This window comes from Corvus hawaiiensis, chromosome 1 (genome assembly GCF_020740725.1).
Source record: "Corvus hawaiiensis isolate bCorHaw1 chromosome 1, bCorHaw1.pri.cur, whole genome shotgun sequence".
Taxonomy (NCBI): domain Eukaryota; kingdom Metazoa; phylum Chordata; class Aves; order Passeriformes; family Corvidae; genus Corvus; species Corvus hawaiiensis.
Window position 1 is genome coordinate 1,412,691 of NC_063213.1, and position 14,721 is coordinate 1,427,411.

Below are 14,721 nucleotides of genomic sequence, written 5' to 3' on the forward strand. Positions count from 1 at the left end.
ATCCCAAGAGCAGATCCCACCCCACCATATTCCAGGCTGTGGGGGATCCAGGTGGAAAATCAGCAGCAGGATAAGGCATCAATTTTCCTACTTCCAGACAACCCTAAGTGCAACCTGCACTCCAGAAATTCCAGGTAAACTTCCTTGGATTTCCTGAGGGATGGAGAGGAGACAAAATGGGGATCAAACTCAGCCACTTGGGATCCCAATTTCCCTGTTTTTCCTTTCATGGTGCTGCTATAGAGACAGAATTCCTTTCATCCTGGATATATTCCAGGTCTTTTTAGTGGATGTGGAGTTTTCCCTCCACAACCTGTCAGATTGGGCAGTGCTTGTATTTTTTAACCCCAAAAAGAGATGGGAATTCAGTCAGATCCCAAATTCTGATGGAGAGGTCACTGGAAGCAAAGGATTGGGAGACAACGATGGATCCAAGCAGATCCAGAGGTGCCTTCCAAGCCCAGTTACTCTGATTTTCCAGCAGAAATCCACAAAAAATGGGCAGATTCCCTCCGGAAAAACAAGAAGTGACCAAACCTCCTTTTCTGTTGGATTCTCCTGCACCAAGGACATTCCAACAGTGTGGAAACGGAATGAAAGGAGAAGCTGGGAACAAGGAAGGTGGGAATTGGAGCTGGATAACCTCGGAGTGGTTACAATGGTTCCTTGTCCTGCCGCTGGAATGTGGCCAGGAGGTGCCGAACAAGGAGCTGCTCATTCCCTCGGTGACAGATGGGATTTCACGGCCTGGTTTTATGGGATGTGGCAATAAATCCATGGATCCTGCCTGGCTGGAATGGGCTGGGCTCCTGCTTTTTCTTGCCTGGCTCAAAATAACCGGTGCAGTGAGGAACCAGCTGTGGGCAGATGTGGCACCTTCCAGGGAAGAGACAGGCTCCAAGGATGATCCAGCATGAGGATTGCATGGAATTCTCACGGGATGGAGCTTGCCATGGATTACAGAGAAACCCTGGAGTTGTTCTTGATTAAAATGATGAGCTGGGCTTAAAACGGGACAATGAGTCTGGTCCTGCTTTGGTCAAGCCCATCCTGGGAAATCCAGCTTGTCCTGCCTTGGCCTGTCCTGAGAGGAGAGAAAATTCCTTGGAAAACAAGGAAGGAAATGGGATCTGTCAGCCTGTAAAATTCCAGTAATAATAATAATAATAAAAATAATAATAATAATATCAAGAATCCTGTGGAGGATTCCGGTTCTTTCAAATGTCCAACACTGATTTTCCCGGGATCTCCAAGCTCAGCATGAATCCTGTTAGGAGAGCTTGGGAAAATGGAATCTATTGGGGTGAAACAACATTCCCACCTGGCAAGACTTTGGGATTGGTGTGAGGGATAATTGGGAGGCAGCTCCTCACAGCTCCTAAATCCAGCCAGAGCTGCTGATCCAGCTTTTCCCTGAAACACAGGGATTTGGGGAGTTCCTGCCAGGGATGAATAAAAGGGGATGGGCTGGAGCTCATCCCACTTTCTGCGAGTTTTACGGATATTGTTGAGGCAGAGAATGGATGGAGTGGAGCCTGGATTGGGATGGGGACACCAGAGGGTCCTACAGGTCCTTGGAGCTGGATTAAAGATGGAATTGAGGGGGAAGATGCTCCCAGAGCACGGAGGTTGAGATCCATGATCTTCCTCATTTTTTATGATGGATAACACGGCTATTGAGGATGGGACAAAACCAATCCAGTGGGAATCTGGAGGTCAAAGGAATGCTCAGGGAAACCTGGGGCTTCCAAGCCTTGCCTGGTGCACCCTCACCAAGCTCGGTTGCATTCCCTGCCTTTATTCCCGTTTTCCTGCTCCGTTTGTACGTGGATTATAGGAAAACAGCCCCCATCCTTCCAGAGCCCCCTCCTGCCAGCTGGAATTCCAGAGAGGCAGGGAAATCCTTCCCAGAATATCCTAGAAGGAGAGCCCTGGTTCGATATGACCCCGTTATTCCAGAAAGAATCATTTCCTGCCAGTGCGGCGGGGCCGAAATGTTGGATTTGGGATTTCCCACGGGATTTCAAGGCCACCTGAGGCACCCTGGGCCTTCAGCTCCAACCAATCCCACATTTTCTCCTCACCAAGCGGAGCTGGCACAACGCCTCGAGCTCCACATCCTTTTGTCCTGGGGGAATCATTCCTGGCAAAGCTTTCCCTTTCCTGCTTTTCCAAGGGAAATCCAATCTCCCAGCTCCTGTGCTCCTGGCAGGATGGGATTTGGTGGAGGTGATTCCCAACGTTTAGTTCGGGATATGATTCCTGCCAAAAGGCAGGAAAAGCCACAATAAAAATTCCTATGAATAATTTGACCGAGCTTGGAGTGAACCCAGGGATTTTAAGGAAAACCTCCCGGTGTTCCTGCAGCTTCCCAGCCACCAGGAGCAGCCACAGTTTTCCACTTCCATGGGATTGGGAAGAGCAAAATGCCCTCCAGGAGCTTTAAAGCCTCCAGGGGGCAGGAGAATGAACATTCCTTGCGTTTCCCCGCTCCAGACTCGTCCCAGAAAGTTGGGAAGTTCAACTTTGTCATCTGGGATGATCCTTTCACTCTTCCCACTTTCCTTGCTGGGAGCCAGAGCTGTTTCTTTGGAATCCCTCTGCTTTTCCTTGCCCTGATATTCCATGTCTGTGGCTCCGGGAAAGGGAAGCCTTTCAAGAAGTCTGCCAGTGGGATGAATCCAGCAGGAGCTGGAGATCCATTTTGAGGGAGATCCAAGTGGTTTTCCTTGGAGTTTCTTGGGAAGACTCCGTGTCCCAGCACTCTTTGACTCCGTCGGAATTCGTTTTGTGCCCTCTGTGTAAAACAAGTGCACAATCCTGGAATTCCAGAATTTGGATTGGAAGGGATCTTAAGGATCATCCCATTCCCACCATCCCATTATCCCAAGTTTCTCCAAACCCCAGCTGCTCTGGCAATTCCAGCCCAGCCCCTCCCCACCCTCCCAGCCAGCAATTCCCAGTTCCCAATCTCCCACCCATCCCTGCCCTCTGGCACTGGGAAGCCATTCCCTGGCTCCTGTCCCTCCAATCCCAAGTCCCTCTCCAGCTCTAAGTCTTCCCTGGATCCTTCCCTTTTCCAGGGGAACATTCCCAGCTCTCCTAGCCTGTCAATATTCCCAGCATTTCCAATTCTTCCACTGAATGTCTCCACCAGCAAAATCCCAGCTCTCATTTTCCTGAATTTCTGTCAGCAGGAATGGGAATTTCTGAGGGAAACAAAGGTTTGATCCAGCTGTGGGATTGTGAGGGTGGGAATGGGATCAGTCCTGGAGGAAAATTGGTTTTATTCTCAGTGGAATATTTGGAATTCTCAGTGTCTTGGTCCCTTCCCAAGTGGAGGCTGCAACCTCTGCCCAAACCCAGTGTGAGTGAGAATTCCCAAAAATGGGAGGGGAGACAGGAGGCTGGGAAAAGAAAAAATTCCATTGGGAATGATCCGAATTCCTGGGCAACAAAACACCCGAGGAATAAAAAAGAAACAACAAAAAATTCCCCAAATTCCCAAACTGGAGCCAAACCAACAGCAACAACGTGAGTCATGTTTTTTTGGGACAAGGATGGATGCAATCCCTCTTTTCCTTGGGATGAGCTTCCCGAGCTTTGAGGAGCTCCTGCTGAACTGAATCCCCGCTGTGGTTTGGATAACGGATCATAAAAGACCCAGGAAGGGTTAAAAATCCAACAAAACCCCTGAAATGTCTGGTTTTCCCAAAAAAACTCCCCTGCCCGGGACATTCCCTGCTCCGAGGGAAAGTGTGGCAGGGAAAAAATTCCATCTTTTCCAGAAGGTTGTCAGAGGAGCAGGAAGGGACTGAGGGTTTGAGGAACCTGGGCTCCAACCTCGGGATGCTCCGCAGGAAGGGCAGAGATGCCCTCTAATGGGAAATCATGGAATTATCCCGCTACAATCCCCTTTTCCCAGATTTTTAAAGCCTTCCGCGTCCCTGGAAGTGGGAATCCGTATTTCCCAACTCTCCTTTCGAGGTTTTGGGAAGGAAGAGCCACCCTGGAGCATCATTGTTCAGTCAAACCTTTTCCATAGCTGCAAATCCCAGTTTTCCTCTCAATCCTTTTGCTGGGAAAGCCTCTTTGGAAGGAGAAAGAAGGGAAAGGTTGGGCCTGTGGAATAACAGGCTTGGGAAGGACGGGAATTTTCCTTGTCCTTTAATAAATGATGGAGAGGAATCATGGAATGAGTCCTGTGGGTGCCACCAACCCCAGGCGAGGCTGATCCCAAACTTGGAACAACTGATCCCGGGGAAAGGAGGGAGAGTTTTCCATGTGGATGGAAACAGTGGGAAGTGTGAACTTCCTTCTGTTGCTTGGGATCGGGACACAAGGCGAAAAAAAAAAGAGGAATTTTATGCCTGAAATATTTTGGGATATTAGACCACGCAAAGGGGATCCGTGGCATGGGAGGTTTTGGCTTCCCAAAAATTCCTCCAGGCTGGGAAATGTAAGAAAATCGGAGAATTCCGGAGTTAGGGCATTCACGGTTCCAGACTCCCTGGAAAGGATTGGATTTAAGCTGAAGGAGAACAGGGATGGATGGGATCTTGGGAAGGAATCCCTGGCTGGGAGGGTGGGGAGGGGCTGGAATGGAATTGCCAGAGCAGCTGGGGATTAAGAATGGATTCATGTTTAATGATGGGTTAATAATTAATGACGGGAAAGGAACGGAGCGAGCCGGAGGAAAAACTCGGAGGAAAAAAAATCAGCTTGGATTGGGATGGAGGATTAGGAAAAGCTTCTGCTCAGGGGCTGAATCCCAGAATCCTGGAATGGTTTGGGATGGAAGGGGCTTAAAGCTCATCCCATTCCCACCTCCCACTGTCCCAGGCTGCTCCAGCCTGGCCTTGGGCACTGCCAGGGATCCAGGGGCAGCCCCAGCTGCTCTGGCAATTCCAGCCCAGCCCCTCCCCACCCTCCCAGCCAGCAATTCCCAATTCCCAATCTCCCATCCAGCCCTGCCCTCTGGCACTGGGAAGCCATTCCCTGTGTCTTGTCCCTCCAGGCCTTGTCCCCAGTCCCTCTGCAGCTCTCCTGGAGCCCCTTTAGGCCCTGCAAGGGGCTCCGAGGTTTCCCTTTGTTCTCCAGGCTGCAGGGATAAGGAAAGGGATAATCCTGAAGGGATACGGGATTTTGGAGGCTTTCGGACAGCCTATCCCTATCCCTATCCCTATCCCTATCCCTATCCTTATCCCTATCTCTATCCCTAGTCCCAATCCTAATCCTATCCCTATCCCTATCCCTATCCTTATCCTGAATCCTATCCCTATCCCTATCCTTACCCCTATCCCTATTCCAATCCCTACCCTCTCCCTCTCCCTCTCCCTCTCCCCATTCCCATTCCCATCCCATCCCATCCCTATTCTCATCCCTATCCCTATTCCCATTCCTCTCCCTCTCCCTCTCCCTCTCCCTCTCCCCATTCCCATTCCCATTCCCATTCCCATCCCTCTGGATTTTCCCTTGTTCATTCCCCAGGCTCTTCCTCTTTCTGGGTTCATCCCTTCCCAGCCTTCCCATGTTTGCTCCCGCCTTGCTGTATCCCAGATCAGAATCCCACCGGGACGGTCCCTTCCTGACCCAATTCCAGCATTCCAAGGCCTCTTCCCACCCCCTCACACATGGAAAACTCTCTGTGGGGACCAAAGGAGCTCCAGGAAAAAGGAGGGATCCTTGGAGACAGAAATCCCTGGAGCAGAAGGTCTGTGAGGGTCTTTCCTTGCTGCTTTCTCTCCCTCATTCCAAGGGCTGCACTCCCTCCATCCCAGGCTCGGGAATCCATCTTTTCCCTCTGCTCTGGAGATCGGGAATAGCTCCTGGAGTGCTTTCTCCATAGGCAAAGCATTGAGAATTCCAACTTAACAAGGAGATTTTTACAGGCTTCCAAACATTCCCTGGCTCCGGGCTCTCCCGCTGTGGTGGATCCCGAGGCCGACGCTTCCATGGGGGAATTATGGTTTTGGAGAATTCCATTTGAAAGATCCCATGGGAATTTATTAAGACTTCCTGTAAAAGGACAGGGAGTTTAATAGACAGGGAAAAAAAAAAAAAACAGGAATTTTGATTTCCACCCGAACAGGGCTTGACTTTATAAATGGAATTCCCTCCTGGTCTCCCCCATCCTGTTCCCATCCCATTTTCCCCCCTCCTCATCCCATAAAACAGAGCCTGGGATCAATGCCCCGTGTGTATGGGAATAAAGAGGAATCCTGTCATTCCCGGCTTTTTCTGCGGGATGGGGCAGGGATGGAACTGCTGGGGAGGGTGCAAATCCCGGCCTGGCTGGAACGGGAATTTTTTGGGATGGGAGATGAAGGAAGGTGGGGGGGAATGGGTTGTGGGTTTGGGGTTTTAATGGAAGGGTCTAAGGCACTTTTCCCCTTTTTATTTTCTCCTTCGGAAGAGCTGGGAAAATCTGGGATGAGCTGGAGAAGGAGAGATTCCAGGGAGGTGCATCCCGGTTTTCTGAGTATCCAGGATTGGTGGAAAACATCCCCGGCCATGGCACGGGGTTGGAACTGGATGAGCTTTAAGGTCCTTCCAACCCAAGCGGGTCCAGAATTCTGTAATTCCTGCCCATAACTGCTGGGAAAACTCTTTCCTGGGAAACACAGATCATCAGGAATAGCAATCCCAGGAAGAATTTTCCATCGGATTTGGGAATGTTTCCGTTTGCCTGCTCAGCTCCACCTCGGCTTCCTTATCCAGCTGTTTCTCTGCAGTGGGATCAGGAAAAGCAGAGCTGCAATCTCGGGCTTCGAACAAAGAGTTCAACACCTGCTCCTGACAAGTTCCCGTTTCCCAAAGGGTTATATTGGATAAATGGCTGATCCAGCTGGGAATGTTGGGAATATCGACAGGCTGGGAGAGCTGGGAATGTTCCCCTGGAGAAGGGAAGGACACAGGGAGAGCTCCGAGCCCCTTGCAGGGCCTAAAGGGGCTCCAGGAGAGCTGCAGAGGGACTGGGGACAAGGCCTGGAGGGACAGGACACAGGGAATGGCTTCCCAGTGCCAGAGGGCAGGGCTGGATGGGAGATTGGGAATTGGGAATTCCCTGCTGGGAGGGTGGGGAGGGGCTGGGCTGGAATTGCCAGAGCAGCTGGGGCTGCCCCTGGATCCCTGGCAGTGCCCAAGGCCAGGCTGGACATTGGGACTTGGATCCACTTGGGATCGTGGGAGGCGTCCCTGCCCCTGGAATGGGATGATCCTTAAGTTCCTTCCCATCCCAAACCATTCCATAAAAAGCAGCTTCCCAATTTTTCCCGCCTCGTTTTCCTTATTCCCTTCCCGAGCTCCTCCGGCACCTCCCGGTTTCCTCCCCGGCGCATTTGGAATGCGAATCTGAATTTTTATTGGGCTTTAAATCCGAGAATTCCCATTGTGTCCGTGACCTCCCGGGAATATCCCGGCTGCCTGACAGGCAGTTTTATGGGACGAGAAGATCAGGACATTCGGGGAGGTCTTCCCGCTATTATTTGGGATCAAATCCCTGGAGAACCCTTGGAAGGGAATGCGGCTCTCGCCTGGCTTGTGACATTCCGCAGAGTGGCTTTGTCCCCTTGGCAGACACTTCCTGATCTGCAGGAAAAGCTGGATTTTGTCCAGTCGGAAAAGTTTAGGATCATAAAATCCTGGAAAGGAGGGGAAGGCCATGGAAAATGCCATGGAAAATGCCAGGAGAAACGCCAGGAGAAATCCGGGATCATGGAGAGCTCCCCTTATCTCCCTGTTATTGTCCCAGGCATCTCTAAGGCACCTCGGGGATTCTTGGAATTCATCTCCAGGAGGATTTCCAGGCTTTCTGCAGAAGGCACCACCCCCTCCCTCCATCGCCATCGCCCTCCCCAAAAAAAGAAGGAAAAAAATCAGGAAAGGCGAATTTTCCGGCTTTTTATTTGCCAAAATTCTCCCTTTTTTAAGGCTGCAAATCCCAACCTCTGGAAAACGTCAGGAATAGAAATCCCAACCTGACCTACGGATCAGAAGCTCCATCTCCAATCCAGGAAAACGCTGGGAAGTTTATCCTTTCATTTTTTTGGCCGCTGGAAAAGGGAAAATCCCAAAGTTTTAACAGCTCTGCTTCCCAGAATTCCACTCCCCTGGAGGAAGCGGGAATCTCCCAGATCTCAGGGTTGGTTTTCCATGGATTTAAGTAGCTGATCCCAATTTTTCTTGGCTCTGTCTCCAAAATGAGAGCCGAAACTTTTCCAACCTTTGGATCCGTGTTATGAAATTCCAAGCAGAACACCACTTGGAAGGAAGAGAGGGAAAAAAATTCCAGGTTTTTCCTTGAGAGCCTCTGGAGCAGCCGGAATTCCTCCAGAGGGTTTGACCCTTTGGAGATATCCTGGGATTTCCCAGCCATGGATGCACCTTGGTGTCTCCTGGTGAGTTCTTCCCGGCTTTTCCCGAATCCTAAAAATCCATGAGGAAAATTCCACAGGCAACTTTTGCACGGGATCCTTTCCCAAAGAAAGCGGGGATGGAATTCCAATCTCCAGTTTTCCACCTCCTCTGCTCTTCCAGATTCCTGGAAATCCCTTGGGATCAACTTTTTAGGCTGATTTCTCCAAAAAAAAAAAAAAAAGAAAGGATCTTTCGGAATCTCTTCCATCAGTGATGAATTAATCCCAAATTTCCTTCTATTCTCCATGGAAAAACAATCCCGGGAGAAGATCTGGACAAACCAACACCGGGAACAGCTTTAGCTGGAAGATTTCCCAAATCCAGCCTTAATTCCCAGCCCAAATTCCGTCAAACTGGATCTCATATCCCAGAAAAGACCCCCTCTAGTGGGAATTTATGGAATATGTGGAGATCCCGGAATTTATTCCTGGTCCTGGTGGTTTTTCCTCCTCCCACCTCTCCAGGGAACAGCATCACCTCAATCCAAGGAAATGGGAGATCCTGTCATTATTCCCTGAAGATCTGGGAATCAAATCCTGCTTTTGGCCTCTGGAATTCCACTTCCACCTAAATCCGTGGAAATAAATCCGATTTTCCATGAAAAATTCCTTCTGCCATGCTCCAGCTGTGGATTTCCCAAGGCAATTTCTCCATCTGCTGGTGGAAAAGCAGCTCTGGAAGTGCTGGAATTGCTCCGGGATGGAATTTCCACTTTTCTGACACTTCCTGACTTCCAGATCCCACTGGAACAGGGAAAACACCGGATTGGGGCTGGGAATTATTCCCTCTGTTCCCACTTCAGGAATTGGGATAAATTTTTGGGGCAGGATGTTCCCTGGAATCTCCAGGAATGAATTCCCTGATGCCAGGGATGCATTCCCAGATCCCAGGATTGCATTCCCAGATCCCAGGGATGCATTCTGGAATCCAAGGGATGCATTCCCGGCTTTCCACCCCTGATAATTCCAAACCCAACCTGATCCACGCTTTATTCCCAAAGGATAAATGGATTTCTTTTTTATGGAATATCCCTTTTTTTTTTTTCTTAATCAGGAAAACATTCCCATAAATCCCTGGGATCTGATCCGTAGGATTTGGAATGTTTGCTTGGAAAAAAGGGATTGAGGTGCATTCCAAAGGCTGTCCCAATCCCTATGGATATTTTATTTGGGATTGGGATTGTTTTAATGGGATAGGGATGGAGGTTGGAATTTCAGGGCAAAGAAAAGGAGCGGATTTTCCTCCTGGAAACCTTTGGATCGGGAATGAATCTGCTCCTCTTCCCTCTCCGACCGGAGCCCACATCCCAAATTTCCAGCGGGATTGATGGCTCTCCATCAGGATTCCAGCTGCAGGACAGGCAATCCCAGTTTTCCTGCCCAAATCCCAGCTGGATTCCATCCTGGAGTTTTTTAGGGCATAAATATCTCTTCCCAAAATTCCCATGGATCCGGCAGATCCCAGGGAGCAAGGCCCGAATCCAACGGCAAAATCCTTTATTGTTGTGATTCCTGATTAAACAGGGCCTGGAAAAATTGGGATTGGGATTGAAATTCCAAATGAATCTGATGTCTGGGTCCGTATTCCCACTTATCCATCGGTGCCATTCCTAGGATGGAGATTTAGGGCTCCTCTGTGTCCAAGGGCAGAATTCCCAGCCCTGATTTCCCTGGATCGTGCTCTTCCCAAACATTCCCGTGGTGCTGGACATCATTCCCAACCTCTCTCCTTAAGTTTTCCACCTTTTCGGGAGCTCTGGAATTTTAGGACTTTTTGGAGCTGAGTGATGTCATTCGGACAGAAAATTCCCTTCGTTTTTCCAGGCTCATTTCCCACCAGGATAATTTGGGTGGGAGAGAAGGGAAAGGAAAACTGGGAGAAGGAAAAGTGGGAAAAGTGGGAAAAACGGGAAATGTCTTGGCAGTGATAAATCTGGGTTGGAAAAACAGCAGGAAAACCAGTCGGAATAAAATCCATTCAATCCCAAATAAATCCCATTCCTGGGGATAAAGGATTGGAGGGAATTCCCCCTATGGAGCAGACAATTCCATACCGATGGATATCCCGACTTTTAATTATCCCAAGATTTTTCATGCTATCCCCAAAAAGCTTTGGAGTTAAATCTCCCCCGGCTGGAAATGTTAAGGAATAAATTGCTGGAATATTTCCAAAACACCCGGAAAAACGCTGCTCCCGATAAAACCACTCGTCAGGAATTCCCGGGAAGTGAGGGAATAACAGCCCCATGGAAGCGGAGCGGAATTCCGCCTCTCAGACCTGGCTTTCCTCAGCAAAAAATAGGGAAAATGTGGATAAATCTCCCGGAAAAGATGGAATTTCCTGCAGCAATCCAGGGAAAGAGGCACCGGAGAAGGAGGGAAAACTCCAATCTCTTGGAATCCACAGGAGCCAGGCCTTGGAGAACTCGATCCATTGGGATTTTCCCAGGATTTATATAATCCCTAAAATCCCTATAATCCTTATAATCCCTAAAATTCCCAAAGAGACGGTGCTGAGTGCCAGGGAATCTTTATCCAACTTCTCCAGGTCCTCAGGAAGAAGAAATTTGGGATGAATCCCGTTCTCCTGTTACTTTGGATCCTCATCCCTGTGCATTCCCACATTTATCCGAAGTCCCCATTTCCACTCCAGCTTCCCGTTCGGTTCTATCCCATTCCCACCGGATATTTATTCCTTATCCGACCGAATATCCCGCTTTTTCTTTGGAGAGCCGAATCCCAGGGGCTCCATCTCCCAATGGGAAGAAATCCATGCATCCAGCAGCATTCCATGGAATATCTGGAAAAGCACATCCTGCTCCAAGTGCTCCTCCCACAGCGATTTGCCGGAGCATTCCCAAAAAATATTCCAGTGCTGTCCTTTCAGGCGGTCACTTCTTTTTCGCCGGAGCTTTGGAATTCCCAGCAGCTTTTCCATCGGTTTTGGCGCCTCCAGATTTTCCAGCTTCTCCTTCTTTTTCCCCCTTTTTCCCTTGTTTCTTGTCGCTTGTGGCCTTTCCCTTTTCCCCTTTTTCTCCTTTTCCTCCTTTTCCCTCTTTCCCTCCTTTTTCTCCTTTTTCCGCCTTTTCTCCGTCTTTTTTTTTGGCTCCCTCCTTCCCTTCCTTCTGCTCCTTCTCCCCATCCTTCTTCTTGGAATCTTTGGATCCATCCTTCTTTCCCTGAGCTTTGTCCACTTTTCCGGATACCGTGGGAACTTCTTCCTCTTTTTTCTCTTCCGCAACCTGAGCTGTTTCCAAGGATGGAAAACCAAAAAAAAAACCGGGAAAAGGGATTAATGTGGATTGAAATTACCCAGGAATTGTCAGAATTCCTGCTCCCTGCTGGAAAGCTGGGACAAAGGGGAAATATTCCTACTGGAGATTTTCCCATCCTAAGGAAGGTTTTTTTTTGGAGAGGGTTTTGGGATAATCTTTATTTGAAAGGTGGGAAAGCCCTGGCACCGATTCCCAAAGAAACTGTGGATTCCCCTGGATCCCTGGCAGTGCCCAAGGCCAGGTTGGACACTGGGGCTTGGAGCACCCCAGGATATGGAATTTCCCCCTGCCCATGGAATGGGATGATCCCTAAATTCCCTCCCGATCCATTAATTGAGAAGGAAATTCCGCAGCACAAAGCTTTTCCTTGTTTTCCCGATTTCTCTCCCACCGGCAGTGGTTCCGTTTCTCCCGAGTGCTCCCGAAATCAGGGATCGATGCCCTGAACTCTCATCCCGAGCAGAACTGGACACTCCCACACGGATCCCATTCCATGTGCCGCTCATGGAAAGTTTTCCCTTTGCTCCAGAGCAGCAGAGGAGAAAGATTTCCAGAATCCAGGGGAAAAGGGGGAAGTTTTCCATCTTTTTGCCTTCTCTGGAAAGGGAGAGGGATTTGGGCAAAGGCCTGGAGTGCCAGGAAAACAGGGAATGGACTTAAACTGAAGGGGAGTAGGGCTGGATGGGATCTTGGGAAGGAATTCCCGGCTGGGCTGGAATTCCCAGAGCAGCTGGGGCCACCCCTGGATCCCTGGGAGTGCCCAAGGCCTGGGATAGCGGGAGATCCCTGCCCATGGAATGGGATGATCCTTCAGATCCTTCCATCCCAACCCATTCCATGACCCCACAATTCCATGAAACTCGAATTTTTTACATTTCCCTAAAAGTTGCCTTCGGTGTGGACATTCCAATAAAATTCCATCCTTTTTCTTTGGGAATGGCCTTTTATTTCTCCCTAAAAACGGGAATAGAACGAGACCGAGCATTCCTTAGAATCCCGGGGGAATCCTTGACATCCCATTCCAAAAAACAAAAAAAAAAAAAGAGGGAAGAGTTAAAAAACCCCAACCCACCCCTTTGATGCTCCCTGGAAAAATATGGCGGGAAGCAGGTGAATTCCCAAAAAATCAGCTGGAGCAGCCTCAGTGTGGAATGCTTGGAGATCTCCAAGGTGCTGGATCCAGCCAGGACATCTCCAGCCAAATCCCACTTTTCCTTCTCCCACAAACTGGGAACGGAGCAGGAAGGGATCCGTTTTTAAATCCCATTTGAATCCCCGAGCCCTAAAATCCCTTTATTTATTCCCAGGGGGATTTGTCCCTTGTGACATTCCAAGAATTCCATGGAGAGCTTTTAGGAATGGAAATATTCCCTCAAAGCCAAGGTGAAACTGGGAAAAATAATGCCAAGAACTGGGAGCATTCCAACATTGGAATAAGTCCATGAGCCGTGATTTTGTCAGCTCCAGGTATCCAGACAAAAATTCCAGCAGGGAGATGGATCCCAAAGGTTTCCACAATTCCCTTCGGAATGCCTAAATCGCACTGGGACGGTTTTTTGGGATCTGGAGGCATCTCCAGAGGGAAAATCCAGGAATTTGTTCCCACTGAGCTTCTGTCAACTCCAGGACTCCAGACAAAAATTCCAGCACGGAGATGGATCCCAAAGGTTTCCACACTTCCCTTTGGAATGCCTCAATCACACTGGGAAGATTTTTTGGGATTGCGTGGATCTCCAGAGGGAAAACCCAGGAATTTTGGTCACACTGAAATTTCCAGGTGTACCAACAAAAATTCCAGCAGGGAGATGGATCCCAAAGGTTTCCACAATTCCCTTCGGAATGCCTAAATCGCACTGGGACGGTTTTTTGGGATCTGGAGGCATCTCCAGAAGGAAAATCCAGGAATTTTGGTCACATGGATCTTTTGTCAACTCCAGGTGTCCAGACAAAAATTCCAGCACGGAGATGGATCCCAAAGGTTTCCACAATTCCCACTGGAATGCCTCAATCACACTGGGAAGATTTTTTGGGATTGCATGGATCTCCAGAGGGAAAACCCAGGAATTTTGGTCACATGGAGCTTTCCAGGAGCCCAGACAAAAATTCCAGCACGGAGATGGATCCCAAAGGTTTCCACAATTCCCACTGGAATGCCTCAATCACACTGGGAAGATTTTTTGGGATTGGGATGGATCTCCAGAGGGAAAACCTGGAATTTTGGTCACATGGAGCTTTCCAGGAGCCCAGACAAAAATTCCAGCACGGAGATGGATCCCAAAGGTTTCCACAATTCCCTTCGGAATGCCTAAATCGCACTGGGACGGTTTTTTGGGATCTGGAGGCATCTCCAGAGGGAAAACCCAGGAATTTGTTCCCACTGAACTTCTGTCAACTCCAGGACTCCAGACAAAAATTCCAGCACGGAGATGGATCCCAAAGGTTTCCACACTTCCCACTGGAATGCCTCAATCACTCTGGGAAGATTTTTTGGGATCGGGATGGATCTCCAGAGGGGAAATCCAGGAATTTTGGTCACATTGAAATTTCCAGGTGTACCAACAAAAATTCCAGCACGGAGATGGATCCCAAAGGTTTCCACAATTCCCTTTGGAATGCCTCAATCACACTGGGAAGATTTTTTGGGATCTGGAGGCATCTCCAGAGGGAAAACCTGGGAATTCTGTCACACAAAGCTTTGTCAGCTCCAGGTGCCCTCAGCTGAGCGAATCCTTTGGAATTCCCAGCGTGGAGATTCCCAGGAATTTTTAAGGCCCAATTTACCTTTTCCACTTCAGCACCTCCCCTCCCATGGAAAAAACCGGAATCTTTTTGTTTCCCGCCGTGGATAAAGGGATAAAGTCTGGAAAATCTGTGCTGCCACATTCGTATCCATAAATATGGAAAACAGGCTTGGGAAGAGATGATTTCCATCCCAATATCGATTCCTTCCAGGAAATTTGGGCAGATTTGGGGATTTTCCAAATCCCAGAGGGTCGGGAATTCCCAGGATCAGCTTTTCCTGAGCCACC